This window comes from Zosterops lateralis, assembly GCF_965231275.1.
Source record: "Zosterops lateralis genome assembly, chromosome: 10".
Classification (NCBI taxonomy): Eukaryota; Metazoa; Chordata; class Aves; order Passeriformes; family Zosteropidae; genus Zosterops; species Zosterops lateralis.
In genome coordinates this window covers 2092003-2106849 of record NC_139770.1, presented here as the reverse complement: position 1 = coordinate 2106849, position 14847 = coordinate 2092003, and the positions used below count along the sequence as shown (strand labels likewise).

Below are 14847 nucleotides of genomic sequence, written 5' to 3'. Positions count from 1 at the left end.
TATTGTATATTATATTATATTATATTATAATTATATATAATTATATATAACGATATATATGATACTATAATTATATATAATGATATATATTATACTATAATTATATATAATTATATATAATGTTATTATATAATTATATATATTATATATATAAATAAAACATATATAATAAAAACCATTATATTCCTACCCCAAGTCACAAAACATAACTTCAATTTAATTCACTTACATATGTCATTCATACTTTCTATTAAATAACAAATCTTTTAGATAAAGGAGGGGTGGAAAAAAGCAAGAACTAAAGGAAAACCAACTTCTCCTGTTGCCATCCTTCTTTTCTTCCTGCACAGAAAATTTCCAATATCCAGCAATAATTCCAGCCCAAATTTGCCCAGCGGGGTCACCAATCCTCTTTAAGAGGCACCTTTTCCCCAGCAGGTTTTTATTCCTCCGTCTCTGCCTTAAGCGTTGGATAAATGATGTGCTAAAAGCAGATGGTAAAACCCTTCCCAGACAGGGCTGGAAAAATTGGACTTGCTCAGAGCAATCCCAGGGGCCTTTTTCTCAGAGCTTTCCTGAACAAGGAGAAACAATTCTTTTCCTTTTGTGTCCTGCTGAGGGAACCTGAACTGGAATGATGAACTCTGCCAAGGGTGAAATGAGGGCTGGGGCTGTTTCACACCTTCAGGGCTGGAGAGTTTGGGCTCCCACAGACTGGGTGTCGTGGTTTGAAAGGAAAACGATTGACAGGCTCCAAGTCAGAGATATAATTTAATAAGAAGAAAGGTAAAAAGGTAAAAATAAAATAAAATAAATGCAATAATACGAAAGAGCACTGCCAGAGTCAGAGCACACCCTGAGCAGGGTGGTGGGAGCAGTCCAGGTGAGGGGCTCTTCCTGAAGCAGTGATCCCACAGAAAGGTCTGGGAGCTCTGCTCCTCTGAGAATCCAGTGGCTCAGGGCTGCTTGTCCTGTCCCAAATCCCAGATTCTCTCCAGGTGGGAATGCTTGGCTCCTCCCCCTGGGCATTGGGAGCATCTCCCAATGGGATGAGGAGTCGTGCAGTGGGGCCTTGGTGGCCCATTAAACACAGACAGTCCTGCAGTGGGGCCTTGGTGGCCCATTAAACACAGACAGTCCTGCAGTGGGGCCTTGGTGGCCCATTAAACACAGACAGTCCTGCAGTGGGGCCTTGGTGGACCATTAAACAGAGACAGTCCTGCAGTGGGGCCTTGGTGGCCCATTAAACAGAGATAACTCCTGGAGGGAGTTCCCTGTGAGTCCTGGGCAAGGCATTGATGGGCCATGAGCAGAAGAGCCCAAAGGAGGGGCCTGGGAAAAAGAGTTTAGAGGTTCAAATCTATGGATGGGAAGGTGGAAAGTGATTAGGACAAAAGTAACTTTTACAAAAAGTTTGATGGTTTGTATGGCCGCAGCATTCTCGGTTAATTCACCAGATCTGACTGGGAATTTCAGGATTTTGTTGTCCAGCTCTGACAGATTCGGGATAGCAGCTGCTGGAATTTTGCTGTAAAACACTCCAGCACACACAGGATTGCCAGTGGAACCACAGCCTGTTGGGGATTTGCACCAGGAATGGATTTTGGGCAACAAAATTTCAGTTTCTCTTCAGATTGTGATGTTTGTATCCTGAGAATTCAACATCAAACCTCCCAGGGACACCACTGAGGGCTGTATTCCCTGAAAAATAATGGGAATTTGCCCAAGTGGAAACTGAATAGAAACCCAGGAAAGAGCTGAAGGATTTTTCCTTTCCAGCTGTGAGAATTTGACCAAAAGTGTTGGTCAAATTGCCCAAGTGTCCTTGTGCTCAGAGAAAAAAATCCTGACGTATTTATGACTTTTTAATTATTTAATGACTTCTGCTGCAGTTCTCACCCTTTTTTCTGATGAGCCCTGCAGGGTCAAGGCCTCCTGGTCCTGCTGGAGAAACACCTGGAGGTGCTGGAATTTCACCCTAATCCTGTTAATTTTGGATTAATCACCGGAAGAATCCACAACCATCTCCACTTTTAACTGGAGCCACGCTAAAACTAAATTGTTTTCTTTCCAATTTTCCTTTCCCTGTGAGCGCACAATGTGAAACACGAGCAGGAACTGCTCCTCAGAGTCATTCAGGATTCTTTTCCAGCCTCTGCTCCCAATTTTTCAGTCAATCACAGACCATAATAGGCTATTTGTCACCACGGCTATCTTTATCCATAAAAGATCAGTAGATGCTGAATATCTGCTTTTTTACCGACGTTCCAGCGATATTTTATTTTCTTTTATCTCCTCCGTGTATCTCTGTGAGCAGGGGAGTGTCGCTGGGTGTATCCCAGTGAAATGGGGATGGATTTTAATCAACCGCTGGGAAAAATGAGATATTACACCAGGATGAGAATTGGCTGCTCGATAAAAAACGCCTCTTTAAAAAGTAAAATTCTGTTGGCGCAGCTGTCGAGGCGCTGAATAAAAATAACATCAAAGTGATATTAAAAAAAAATAAATAAATGAGCTTGAGGTATTTTTTCTCAGGGTAGAAAAATGCAGGATCCATTCCAGCCAAAAAGAGAATTCTTGGGACATCCAAGGTGAAAGTCGGAATGGATTCTTTAAAAGTGCTCTAAGTTTAAAAGGTGTAAAATGAGTGTGAGGAAACATTGTGCGCTGATGCTTAAGAAAATGATGTTTTACCAAAAAAAAAAACCCAAACAAAACCAAAAATCTCTTTGCAAAAGCTCTGTTTGAGGGAAATATTTTTGCTTCCAGTTCTCCCTAAGGAACCTGCTCTGGAGCTGGAAGGCTTCCAGTGCTTTCTAGAAAAAAAAAAACCACCCAAAAATCTAAATAATGATGATTTGTTATTAGCATTTGGGGTTCAAAAGAAACGTGTGAGTTCAGGAATGGAGGAGATTTCAAGGTCTCTTTCCCGGACCCATGAAAACCTTTTCTTTTAGGCTTTTGCAGAAATCACTGCTGAAATTAGGCTGTTGCTACTAAAGGTAAAAAAAAAGCAGATTTTCTTCTGTGTTTTTGAGCATCCAGGAAAAGTGATGAGAGGCTCCAAGCTGGAGTTCTGCTCTTTATTTCCCATTTTTTTGAGGAGAAGAGGTTTTTGTTGGACCAAGGAGTAGAGGGGAGTCTCAGGGAGGGCTCTCCTGGTGGGGTTTGGACACTTCCCTGGCACTGGAATTCTCCAGCAGAGCATCAACTCCTTTTTTTCCCCCTTGGTGCAGTGAGAAGGACAAAAGCTCTGGGATATAATGTTGGATTTTGTTTACTTTTGTGAGAGGCTCCAGGTGGTTCTGTTTGCTCCTGATAAGTCCAAGCAGTTCAAGCTGGGTGAGCCCAAAATCCCGGCTTTGGATCCAGAGGGATGGGCTGGTTTTTCCTAAGGAAAATGCACATTTTGCACACAGGGATGCTGAAAATGCTGTTTTGGAGGTGGAGATTCCAGCTGTGGAAGAGCCTCTGCAGCCCAGCTTAAATTCAAGGAAATGAATTCAAGTTTCTGCTTTGGGCTTGGTTTAAAATTCATCATTTGGTCAGCACAACTTGTTAAATGATGAAGATATTTTTCATACCCAGATGTTTTTAACAATATCCCCAAGCTGTTTTGCTCCTCTTTCCAACTGTCCAGTACTTCCAGGTGCCTCCTGGCTGTAGGAGGAAACTTTTCCCTTCTAATTAAATCAGTGAGACGGTGACTGAGGGCCCCGAGCTCAGAAAGGATTTGTTTTCCTGGCAGTCGAGATCATGGCAAGTCTGACAAAAGGCAAAACAGCTTTTTAGGGATGCAAACCTCATTTTTCTCATTCCCAGGAAGCTGAGTGAATTCTTTTCCGTGCCGTGGTTTTTTGGGTCTTTCCTCCATCCTGTGTGTGTTGAGGGCAACACATCATTGCTCCTGCTGGAACAGTGCTGGACACCCCGGCTCGAATCCTTCACCTCCAGCAGCTCCTTGCCCTGGAGGTGACACCAGGTGACATCACTTGGAACAAAACTTCACCCCAGGCTGTGACTGCAGGCAGAAATGTCCTGCCCAGGTGTCCTGGGTTGTAGTGTGGGATGTACACAAAGTATTTATTCTATCACCATCTTCATGAACTGCTGAAACCAAGTGGGGCAGTGCTCTATTGTTGGGGTGTCTTCTGCTCATGGCCCGTCAATGCCTTGCCCAGGACTCACAGGGAACTCCCTCCAGGAGTTATCTCTGTTTAATGGGCCACCAAGGACCCACTGCAGGACTGTCTGTGTTTAATGGGCCACCAAGGCCCCACTGCAGGACTGTCTGTGTTTAATGGGCCACCAAGGCCCCACTGCAGGACTGTCTGTGTTTAATGGGCCACCAAGGCCCCACTGCAGGACTGTCTGTGTTTAATGGGCCACCAAGGCCCCACTGCAGGACTGTCTGTGTTTAATGGGCCACCAAGGCCCCACTGCAGGACTGTCTGTGTTTAATGGGCCACCAAGGCCCCACTGCAGGACTGTCTGTGTTTAATGGGCCACCAAGGCCCCACTGCACGACTCCTCATCCCATTGGGAGATGCTCCCAATGCCCAGGGGGAGGAGCCAAGCATTCCCACCTGGAGAGAATCTGGGATTTGGGACAGGACAAGCAGCCCTGAGCCACTGGATTCCCAGAGGAGCAGAGCTCCCAGACCTTTCTGTGGGATCACTGCTTCAGGAAGAGCCCCTGACCTGGACTGCTCCCACCACCCTGCTCAGGGTGTGTTCTGACTCTGGCAGTGCTCCTTTGTGTTATTGCTTTTATTTTATTTTATTTTTACCTTTTTACCTTTCTTCTTATTAAATTGTATCTCTGACTCAGAGCCTCTCACTCGTTTTGCTTTCAAACCACAACATTATCCAATGGAGATTTCTTTGCCTTGTTGGGTTTTTTTTTGGTTTTGTATTTTTTTTGGTTTTTTGTGAGCATCAGCTGTCAGGGAGGAGCTGCTGCTGCTGCTGCTGTTCCCATCCTGCTGATCTCATCCCAAATCCCTGTTCCTGCTCCCCCAGCAGATCATCATTCGTTTCATCCTCTCCCTTTGGTTCCATCCCATCCATCACTGACTCAGGAAAGCTCCTGGAATGTTTGGGATCCATCATTTACATGGGTGAGCAATTCAGATTTAGCTCCCTCCATAATAAATCTTCACCCATCGAGTCATCAATCTCTTTAGTCTTTTCATCATTTCTGTTGCTCTTCTGGGAATGCCTTCCTTGCTTTTCCCAACTCTTTCCAGACTGGAATACTCAGCTGAGAATTCACCACAGGAGCTCAATCCAGAAAAACAAACTCTTTTTACCAAGTATCCAAAATCAGAATTCATTTATTTGTCACTCTTTTTTTTTTTTTTTTTCAGATCTCAGCACCTAAAGGCCGAAAAATCACTGAATGGGGTTCTTTTCTTTGCAATTCATTTCTAATTTTATTTTTTTTTTCAGGGAGTTCAGGTTTGGAAAAAAAGCTGGAAACGCCAAACTTCATTGAATTGCCTGCATTTTGTCTCAAAAAAGAAGATGATAAAAGCAATTTAATTGCCCTACAAACAACAAAAACCATGATTTGCTCTCTGATTCCTGTGAAACATTTTTCCTCAGCTCCTTGAACTTCTCATTTCACCAAAACAAATGCCCGTTCAGGCTGTGACGAGACCCAAAGCAGATTTTTCACAGACACAAACTGATTTAGGCTCACCTGAAACTTTAAAAAAAAACATTTTTTGGAGGGAAGCTTTGGAGCTCACCTCTTGTTTTTCTGATGCTCCTGAATCTTTCTTCTTTCCATGCCTGGATTTCTCCATGGGAACACCAAATTTTGAGGTGAAAAGTCACCTTTAAAAGGCTCAAGAGGAAGGTCAGGAGCAGCTCAGATGCTTTTCAAGCTGAATAAACACCAATAACATCCAGAAATCCAACTTTTCCCAGCGAAAGTTCCCGAAACAACACTCTGAACCTTCTGCTCATTTCAAGCTGTTAAAAAATCACCTCATCCCTTCCACTCAACGATTTTTTTCTGATTTATTACAGAAAGGTGAGAGGTCCTCCCTCCCCTCACCAATTACCTGAGCCCCTGGGTGCTCCCTGATGTGTCTTTGCATGAATAACTTTGTTTTCAGACTTTTCCTCGTCCTCCTTCGACTTGAATTATTTGTCAAACAAGAGCAATTTTTTCCTCCTGGCAGAAGGCGGTTAATTAGCGCGGCGGGCTGTCACTTTGTCACACCAGCGGTGACAAAAAAACACAGGAGATTAAAGAGTTGCTAATTGGCCCATACTTGGAGTAGCAATTTCAGCCCTTTAATGCAGCAAGAAAACATCCAAAAAGTTGTTTTGATTGGGCTAAAAAAACTCAAAAATTCAACAAAATCGGTTTTTTCGAGAGGAAAGAGTGTTGTCCCAATGGAGAAATCCCAAAAGGCAGGAAGACCTTCCAATGTGGGATTGAGGAAAATTATTTGTTCTGTGCATTGGAGGAACGTTCTGCCGGAAGAAAGTTCATTGTAAATTATTCTTGGAGTTTATTAAATTCCTGCATTTCCAGATCACAGAGTGATTGGTGTTTTCTAAACGGGCATTGAATGATGGAGATTAGAGGGATTTGGGAATTTTTTTAATATTTTTTTTGGGGGGGGGGGGTGGGTTTTTTGCATGTTATCACAGAATGATTTGGGTTGGAAAAGACCTTAAAAATCATTTTATTCCATCTACATCCATGTGCAGGGACACCTTCCACTGTCCCAGGCTGCTCCAAGCCCTGTCCAGCCTGGCCTTAGACATGGCCAGGTGTGAAAAACGACATTCACTGTCTTAGAAAAAATTTATAAGTTTAATAATTTTTTTTTAAATAGACAATCCTATGTTTTAAGACTCTCTGTGTTACATATTCAATAGACTTTCCCATCCATTTAACATTCCCAGCCTGCAGGAGAACATTGGGAAAATCCTGTTTGCCCAGAGAACAAAGATCTTTAAATCCCTCCCAAGCCAAACCATTCTGGAAATTGCAGTTTTCTGTTAATTCAGGTTGACAAGGGAGATAAAAAAATATATTGAGTTTTTATCAGAGGGAAATCAGGGAATATCCTGGAAAAATTATTTTAATAGAAGGTGAAAGAAATTAAAACCATATTTTAGTTTATTATTTTACACCAATTTGCAGCTTGGACTAATTACTCCAGTCAGTGCATCCAGTAATGCAACAATAAAATCAGCAAAATCATGATAATTATTCACTTTTTTTAAAAGTTTTATCACCTTATTTTACCTCTTTCTTGTCTCTCCTACAACGATTTTTTGATTTAAAAAAAAATTAAGCATTTCTTGATTTAAAATATTTTTAATGCCATTTTTCATGTCCCTCATGAAAAAAAAAAAAAATAATAATAATGATGATAAAGCAAAGAGATTTCAAGAAATGAAAAAAAATCAAAAATAAAATGTCCCCAGGGCTGTCTGGTCAGTGCTGCTGCTCCTCTTTATCTCAATCCCTTCAAGGTTCTCACATCCTTTCCCTCTTCTCTTTCCTACCAGAACAGCCCCAAAATTTATAGTGAAATACAGAAATGGTTTGAGCACATAAATGTGCAGAAAGTTTTCCAAAACGCTCAAAAATCAAACACTTTAAATTGAAATTATTAATTGCGATTTTTGTAGGAAACTTTTCTCTTCTTCTTCCATGAAACATCAGCTTTAAAAGGTTAAATTCCTTTAATAATAATTAATAATAATAATTAATAATAATTAATTAATAATAATTTATTTTAATATCCTGCGTGTTAATTAGAAAATTAAGATTTTTTCATGGCTTTTCTCCCCCTTTTTAAGAGCATTTATTGGAACATCACATATCACTGAACACCCTTTACAATTTCAGCAATAAAAGATCCATTTCTCAAAGTTTTGGGGTGGATGGTTTTTATTTTAGTGGAGTCAGTTAATCCAATTTTCTTCCCTTCCAAGGTTTGATATCCCCAAAATATTTTGGGACATGTGGAATAACCGAGCAATGAGCCAACCTCATCCCTTCCCAGAAAACCCCAAAATCTCCTCGTGGGATTCAGCAAAAGAACAAAATTTAAGGATTTTTTTGGGGATATTTACCCCAAATGTCATTAAAGGAGCTGATCCTTCCAAATTAAAATATTTTAGTTCAACACAAAAATTGCCTGAATTATTTTCACTACCCCCTGAGGTTGTTTCCACCTCAGGAAAAGTGGGAGAAGGACATTTTGTACACCGGGAATGTGCCACCTTTTCCAGCTGAAACATCAAGTTGAATTTACCACCAGCAACTCCTACAAACAGAATAATTCCCCATCAGGAATAAAACGTTGCAGCAGAACAAAATAAAACCGGAGTTTGACCCAATTTCACATTCCCTCGGTGAAGTTTAGAGGGTGAAAAAACAAAATAACTTCTTTTAAGACGAAAAAAAAAATAAAAATAATGCAGAAAGTTAAGGGGAAACATTTAAATTAAAGTGGAATTAAATGGAAGATTTTGGAATGATGCAAAAAAGCAGCTCAGCTCTTTAGGGTGATGTTGAAACATCGTCCCTCCAGGTGCTCTTAAAGGAATAAAGGCAGTGATGGAGCCATGAATCACCCACTGAAACATCCCAGCTCCGGAGCAGGGACAGCGGGGATGGAAAAGAACCCAAATTCCAAAAACTCCATCATGCGCTGGCTTTACATTTATCAAATTTTTATGTTTTATTGTTTATTAAATTTAGGGGTGGGAAACAGAGGTGACATTTCGTCAAAGAAACCATTTTACATTTTTGATGTCTATACTGTGCCCCACAAAAGGCAAAATCCTGGGATCCAGAATCCAGAGGGAAGGGAAGGGAAGGGAAGGGAAGGGAAGGGAAGGGAAGGGAAGGGAAGGGAAGGGAAGGGAAGGGAAGGGAAGGGAAGGGAAGGGAAGGGAAGGGAAGGGAAGGGAAGGGAAGGGAAGGGAAGGGAAGGGAAGGGAAGGGAAGGGAAGGGAAGGGAAGGGAAGGGAAGGGAAGGGAAGGGAAGGGAAGGGAAGGGAAGGGAAGGGAAGGGAAGGGAAGGGAAGGGAAGGGAAGGGAAGGGAAGGGAAGGGAAGGGAAGGGAAGGGAAGGGAAGGGAAGGGAAGGGAAGGGAAGGGAAGGGAAGGGAAGGGAAGGACCACCATAAACAAATTCACTTGACAGAGCTACCAAAGTGGGTCCTAAAAACAAATATTCTTCAAAGTTTGACTGAAATCCATCCAGAAGAGGAAAAACCTACCAGGGAAGGTGCACAAAACCTTGCAAGGCAAACACAGCCCCGGTTTCTTTGCTGCTCTTCGGAGTTCAAAATGTGAAAAGCTGAGCAAGCAGCACAAAAAATAAACAGTGAAATGCAGGAGGAAATGTGGTCAGCAGCTCACTAAAGCAGCATTATTCACCTGGACTTTGACTATTTAGCTCAGTTAAATTCATGATCCATAAAATGGAGAGCAATAAAATCCAATTTTTTTGGTTGTTGTTGTTGCAGTGTTGAATTAAAGTATCGCTAATGCTTGAGAAAACATTGCTCTCACTCAGCCACTGTTGTGGGGGTTCTTTTTAATCAGGAAGCTGAGCAATTGCAGGTTATTATTTCCCCTTCACAAGTTCCAACCTGAGCCTCTTTTAATGCCCTGCTACCTTAAACGCTCCCGTGAGTGCAGCAGGCTGAGCTGCAGCACAAAGACACAGCTACAAAGTGTTTCACAAAGAATTTACAGGTTCAAAGCAAAGTTTTTTTGAGTTCTGGCCCAAAAATGGGGCTGCAAATGGTGAAGGTAGTCCCTGCACCGTTCCTGCCCTCCAGGATTGGGATGTGGGCACGAAATTCCTGGGGAAACTCCAAGCTGGGGGATGGAGATCCTGGTGTCCCCCTGTGCTCTGGTGCTCCCATGGGACATGGATCAGGGGTGGCCTTGGCTGGGTTAATTATTAAATAATAAATAATAAATAATAAATAATAAATGAGGTTGGTGCGACCCAACCTCAGAGGGCTTTTCTAACCCAAACAATTCCACGGGTGCTGTTTCTCAGCTTCTCTCAGTTTCCTCAGCCTCTCTGAGTTTCCTCAACCTCTCTGATGTTCCTCAACCTCTCTGAGTTTCCTCAACCTCTTTGAGGTTCCCCAGCCTTTCTCAGGTTCTCTCTGAAGATTTTTTTATTTTTTTTCCCATGACATTCTGTGCTGACACATTTCTGTTGTTATTTCTCCCATTTTCCAGAAAAATGCTGGAAATTCCCAATAGGAAACTTCACCTGTGCCACTGGAGCTCCCCCTGGAGCAGCTGCCTGTGGAGATCCCACTCTGGCCACATGAAGGGCTTTAAACTCTGATTTATGGTGGATATTGGGATGAAATTCCTCTCTGGGAGGGTGATGAGGGGCTGGGATGGGATTCCCAGAGAAGCTGTGGCTGCCCCTGGATCTCTGGGAGTGTCCAAGGCCAGGTTGGACATTGGGGCTTGGAGCAGCCTGGGACAGTGGGAGGTGTCCCTGCCATGGCAGGGGTGGAATGGGATGAGATTTATTGTCCCTTCTTGCCCAAAATCATTCTGTGATTCCATGATCTTTTTAACATGCAAAAAAACCCACCCAAAAATCCCAAAATCTCTCTAATCTTCATTGCTCAATGTCCCTTCAAAAAGCCCCGATCACTCTGTGATCTGGAAATGCAGATCTTTAATAAAGGCTCAATTCCTCCCAATAAATATCCTTTAAATCAGATTTTGGGCTCCTGCCTTTCCATCTCAAAAACCTCATCCTGTAGCTTCATTAACACCTCGGCCTCATTTCTGCATTAACTCCAGAGATCCTCTGAGCTGACTTCAGCCTTTCCTGAGAATCCCCTGCGGAGCCCAAATGGAAGGAAACTCCTCATCCCCGATTGCTGAATTGCAAATGAGGATGATTTAGGCAGAGCCGGGGCGTGTGAAGTGGGTTTGAGCTACAGGTGTCTGACAAGAGTCCTTTTGCTTTTCCTCCTGCACGGCTTCAAAAGTCAAAATTCATCCATTTGGTCTCCCAGTAAAATGGAACTGGCTGCCTCATTCCCGGAGCTTTGGGAAATGCTCCCATTTGCAAGCTCAGAAAGGTTTCCCAAGGAAATGTCTGGCAAAAAAATATGAATAAAAATCAGGTTTTGCCCAACCTCTCCAACAGAACTTTGTTATAGCAACAATTTGGCCACATGCAGGAGCAGTTTGGTGCCAATGAGGTTTTGCTGTTTGCTCTCCATTGGTTTTTTATTGGAAATTCCCTCTCTGGAGTCATTCCAGTCCCACCTGGATGTGCTCCTGTGTAAGATGCTCTGGATGCAGGAGGGTTGGAGCAGAGGAGCTCCAGAGGTCCCTTGTCGCTGTAGGACACGAAAGAAAGACTCCAAATATTTCAGAAGGCAAAGAGCATAGAAAAAAGCCTTTATTGTCTAATTCTCACTACCTTTTATAAGGTGTTCCCATCCAGACTGACCATGGTTGGTGAATAGGAACGACACCTCTCTGATCCCATTGGTTAAACCAGAGAAACAGCAAAACACCACCTGGAGAAAGATTGTTTTGGGAAAGATGTTTGCCGAGATTGTTTTGAGCAGAAGCTTTCTTGGGAATTTTTTCCTTGGGAAAAAGTCAGCAGCTGCCAGCAGGGTAAAATCTCTCAGACACAGAAATATCAGGCCCACAGAACCCCTAATCCCAGGTTTGTGTCCCCAATTCTGGGTGTGTGTCCCTAACCCCAGGGCAGTGCCCCTAATCCCAGGTTTATATCTCTAATCCCAGGTTTGTACCATTATTGTAGGACACAAAAGATGAGAGACTCCAAATATTTCAGAAGGCAAAGAGCACAGAAAAAAGGCTTTTATTGTCTAATTCTCACTGCCTTTTATAAGGTGTTCCCATCCAGACTGAACATGGTTGGGGAATAGGAACGACACCTCTCTGATCCCATTGGTTAAACCAGAGAAACAGCAAAACACCACCTGGAGAAAGATTATTTTGGGAAAGATGTTTGCCGAGATTGTTTTGAGCAGAAGCTTCCTTGGGAATTTTTTCCTTGGGAAAAAGTCAGCAGCTGCCAGCAGGGTAAAATCTCTCAGATCCAAAAAAAATCAAGCCCAAAGTCCCTTCCAGCTCAAACTCCTCTGTGATTCCGTGGTTGGAATTGGATTGAACCAACATCCCAGATCCACCAGCTGCCAGCCTGGAATGAAATCTTTAAGGTCCCTTCCCTCTTTAAGGTCCCTTCCCACCCAAACCAATCTGGGATTCCATGAAAACTCATCCATAAGATAAACAGGAATTCTTCAGAGCACAACTACTGCCAAAATACGTTAATTCTTATCCCTTAAGTGGCAGCTGGATTTGGAAACTTGATCTTTTCCATCAGAATCTTGATGGATTCTACTGATGGAAGAAACTTTGCATCCAAAAATGAGAAACTTTAGTGTCACATAAATACGACACTGGTCTCTAGCTAGGAACACTCTGTTAGTTTTAATACCTACCTGGCCCTGTATTGAAAACCACAGTAAAACAGGTAAAAATATCATTAAAATAAATACTTTCAGAATGAATAAAAAAATCACTCGGCCACTTCAGAATGCCAATGAGGACAAATGACCTGTAAGTGTCATCTGCTGCCTGATAAAAGCAATTGAGCCAATGTCAACCCAGCAGAGTGAGATGTAATTTAGTTTTAGATGTAATTTCGTTTTAGATGTAGTTTTAGTTTTTATTTAGTCTAGTCTAAATATCCTAGAATATCACAGCAGCAAGGAAAACACAAAAATAAGGCTGTCACATCTCCAAAGCCAAAGAAATTAATTAACAAGTCCTTAAAAGACACCTTGAGATAATTTTTTAAAGGTTTCTTATCAAAACCAGGAAGAAGGAAAAACTTCAAACTATTTAAACCAGATTTTATTTTAAAATGAATCTAAAACTTACCCCAAACGTCTTGAACAAGCAAACCAAAAATTCACTCTGGAAATTCTCTGTGAATGACATTAATTCTGACTTTTCCATCTTTTAGTAAAAGGAAAAAGAATTTCAATCATTTCAGGCAAGCTTCACCAAAATCCCAAAGGAACCCAACATTTTCCCATAAAATTCAGAACCCACCTCCTTTTAACCAAAATATTTGAGGGTTTTACTGCAGCTCAGCACAGGAGCCATCACTGGATTCCCTGTTAGGATCATATTTTAAACAACATTTTGTTCAGAGGGATTCAGAGAGAGAATTCCTGAGTTGAGATCCCAGGGATGTTGGATTTGGGCTGGATCAGCTCATCCCAGCAGGATGATAAAAATATAAAATGAAGAAAACATAGTGCAGAATTCACTTGGAAATAAAGGAGAAAGCACTGGCAAGACCAGGAGGGAAATTCCTGAATTTCTTGGGAATTAAGGGCAGGTTTTGTGGTGCTGAGTGGGATATTTTGTGTGTGGATGGGAATAAATCCAGGAATCACTCCAGGTGCTCAGCCCATCCTCACCCAGAGCTCCCTGAGTGCTGACACTTCCATATTTCACAGGATAATGTTTTATTAGATGAGATGAGAGCTGCGAGAGCTGTGGAATCACATCCCTTTTGATTTTTTTCATTTTCCTCCCTGAATATTGAGGGAAATGTTAAATAACCGAGGAGCCCTGTGGGCAGTGGAGCTCTGCCCTGACAGATGAACCCATCAAGGGGAGAAGTTGTTTTAATGAACAAGAAGAGATTTTTCAGGATAATTTTTAGGATAATTCAAGTATTTAAGAGGCAGCACCTCTGGTGAAGCATTTTCCAAAAGCCTTTTCCAACAGGGTTTGGAAATCACAGAGTCAGAGCTGCTTTTTTTTTTCTGCACACAAACACTTGAGGAAAGAGGCATTTGATGTTTCCCAGCTCCCATTTAGCTCCAGCATATGTTCAGGTATTCCCTGCTGTGTTTTTACAGCCACAAACAATAAACTACCCAAAGCCCCTGTGGGTTGTGTTTCATCCCAGGAATCACAGGCAACATAAATTAGTGAAGTCACCTGTGCCATTTATCCCCCTAATTGGGCTTCCCAAAAGGAAGAATTTTTTTTTTTTTTTCCCTTTCCTCCTTTTAAGCTCCCTGGGTTTTGGATGCAGACACATCATCCCTCGAATAGGAATAATAAACCCCATAGATCAGATCTGCAGGAATAAAAGCTCAGAACAAACCTGATCATTAATGGTTCATCCTTCCAGGCTGAGGTGCCAATTTCCATGTTCCCATCCCCAAATTCCCGTTGGGATATGGAAAATAAACCACATTTTTTTGCAAATCTCTTTGGGTCCTTCCTTGGCACTTTGAACATGTTGATGGTGTTGTGCAGGCTTGGCTGAGGATTCTAAAAAAATCAATCAAGAGCTCCTGGAATCATTTTCCTGAGGATCTGTCAAAGGGCAGGAAAAGCTCATGGCTGAGGAAGGACAAGGCTGAGATGACAAAGTTGGTCATAGGCAAAGTCCCTGCTTTAAAATCCTTCAAAACTCAAAAATAATTCAAATTTCTACCAAAAACTCCCCATATCTACTCCCAAAAGCCATGAGCTCCTGTTTCTCACCACCAGCAGAAGGAAATTTTGTTGAGTTTCTCCCCCTGAATTGCTCTCAGTGACTCTCTAGGTGGAGCTGGGCTGCAAACATCTCTCCTGCCCTTGTAAAATAAAATAAAATAAAATTTAAAATAAAAAAACCCAACTCACTGATTTTATTCTACATTAGAGCTTTACTGGCGACAGTTCTGCTATCTTTCAATGAAATTTGATTTTAACAACATCAAATCTGTCAATTTATCCGAAATTATTGCTGCA

At 42.0% G+C, this 14847-nt stretch overlaps 1 long non-coding RNA gene across 1 annotated transcript in view; it reads right to left on the bottom strand.

Annotated features, from left to right (window-relative positions):
• LOC310913316 overlaps nucleotides 1-14847 on the bottom strand; it is a 525559-nt gene that overhangs the window by 388873 nt on the left and 121839 nt on the right. The gene's annotated exons all lie outside the window — the stretch shown is intronic.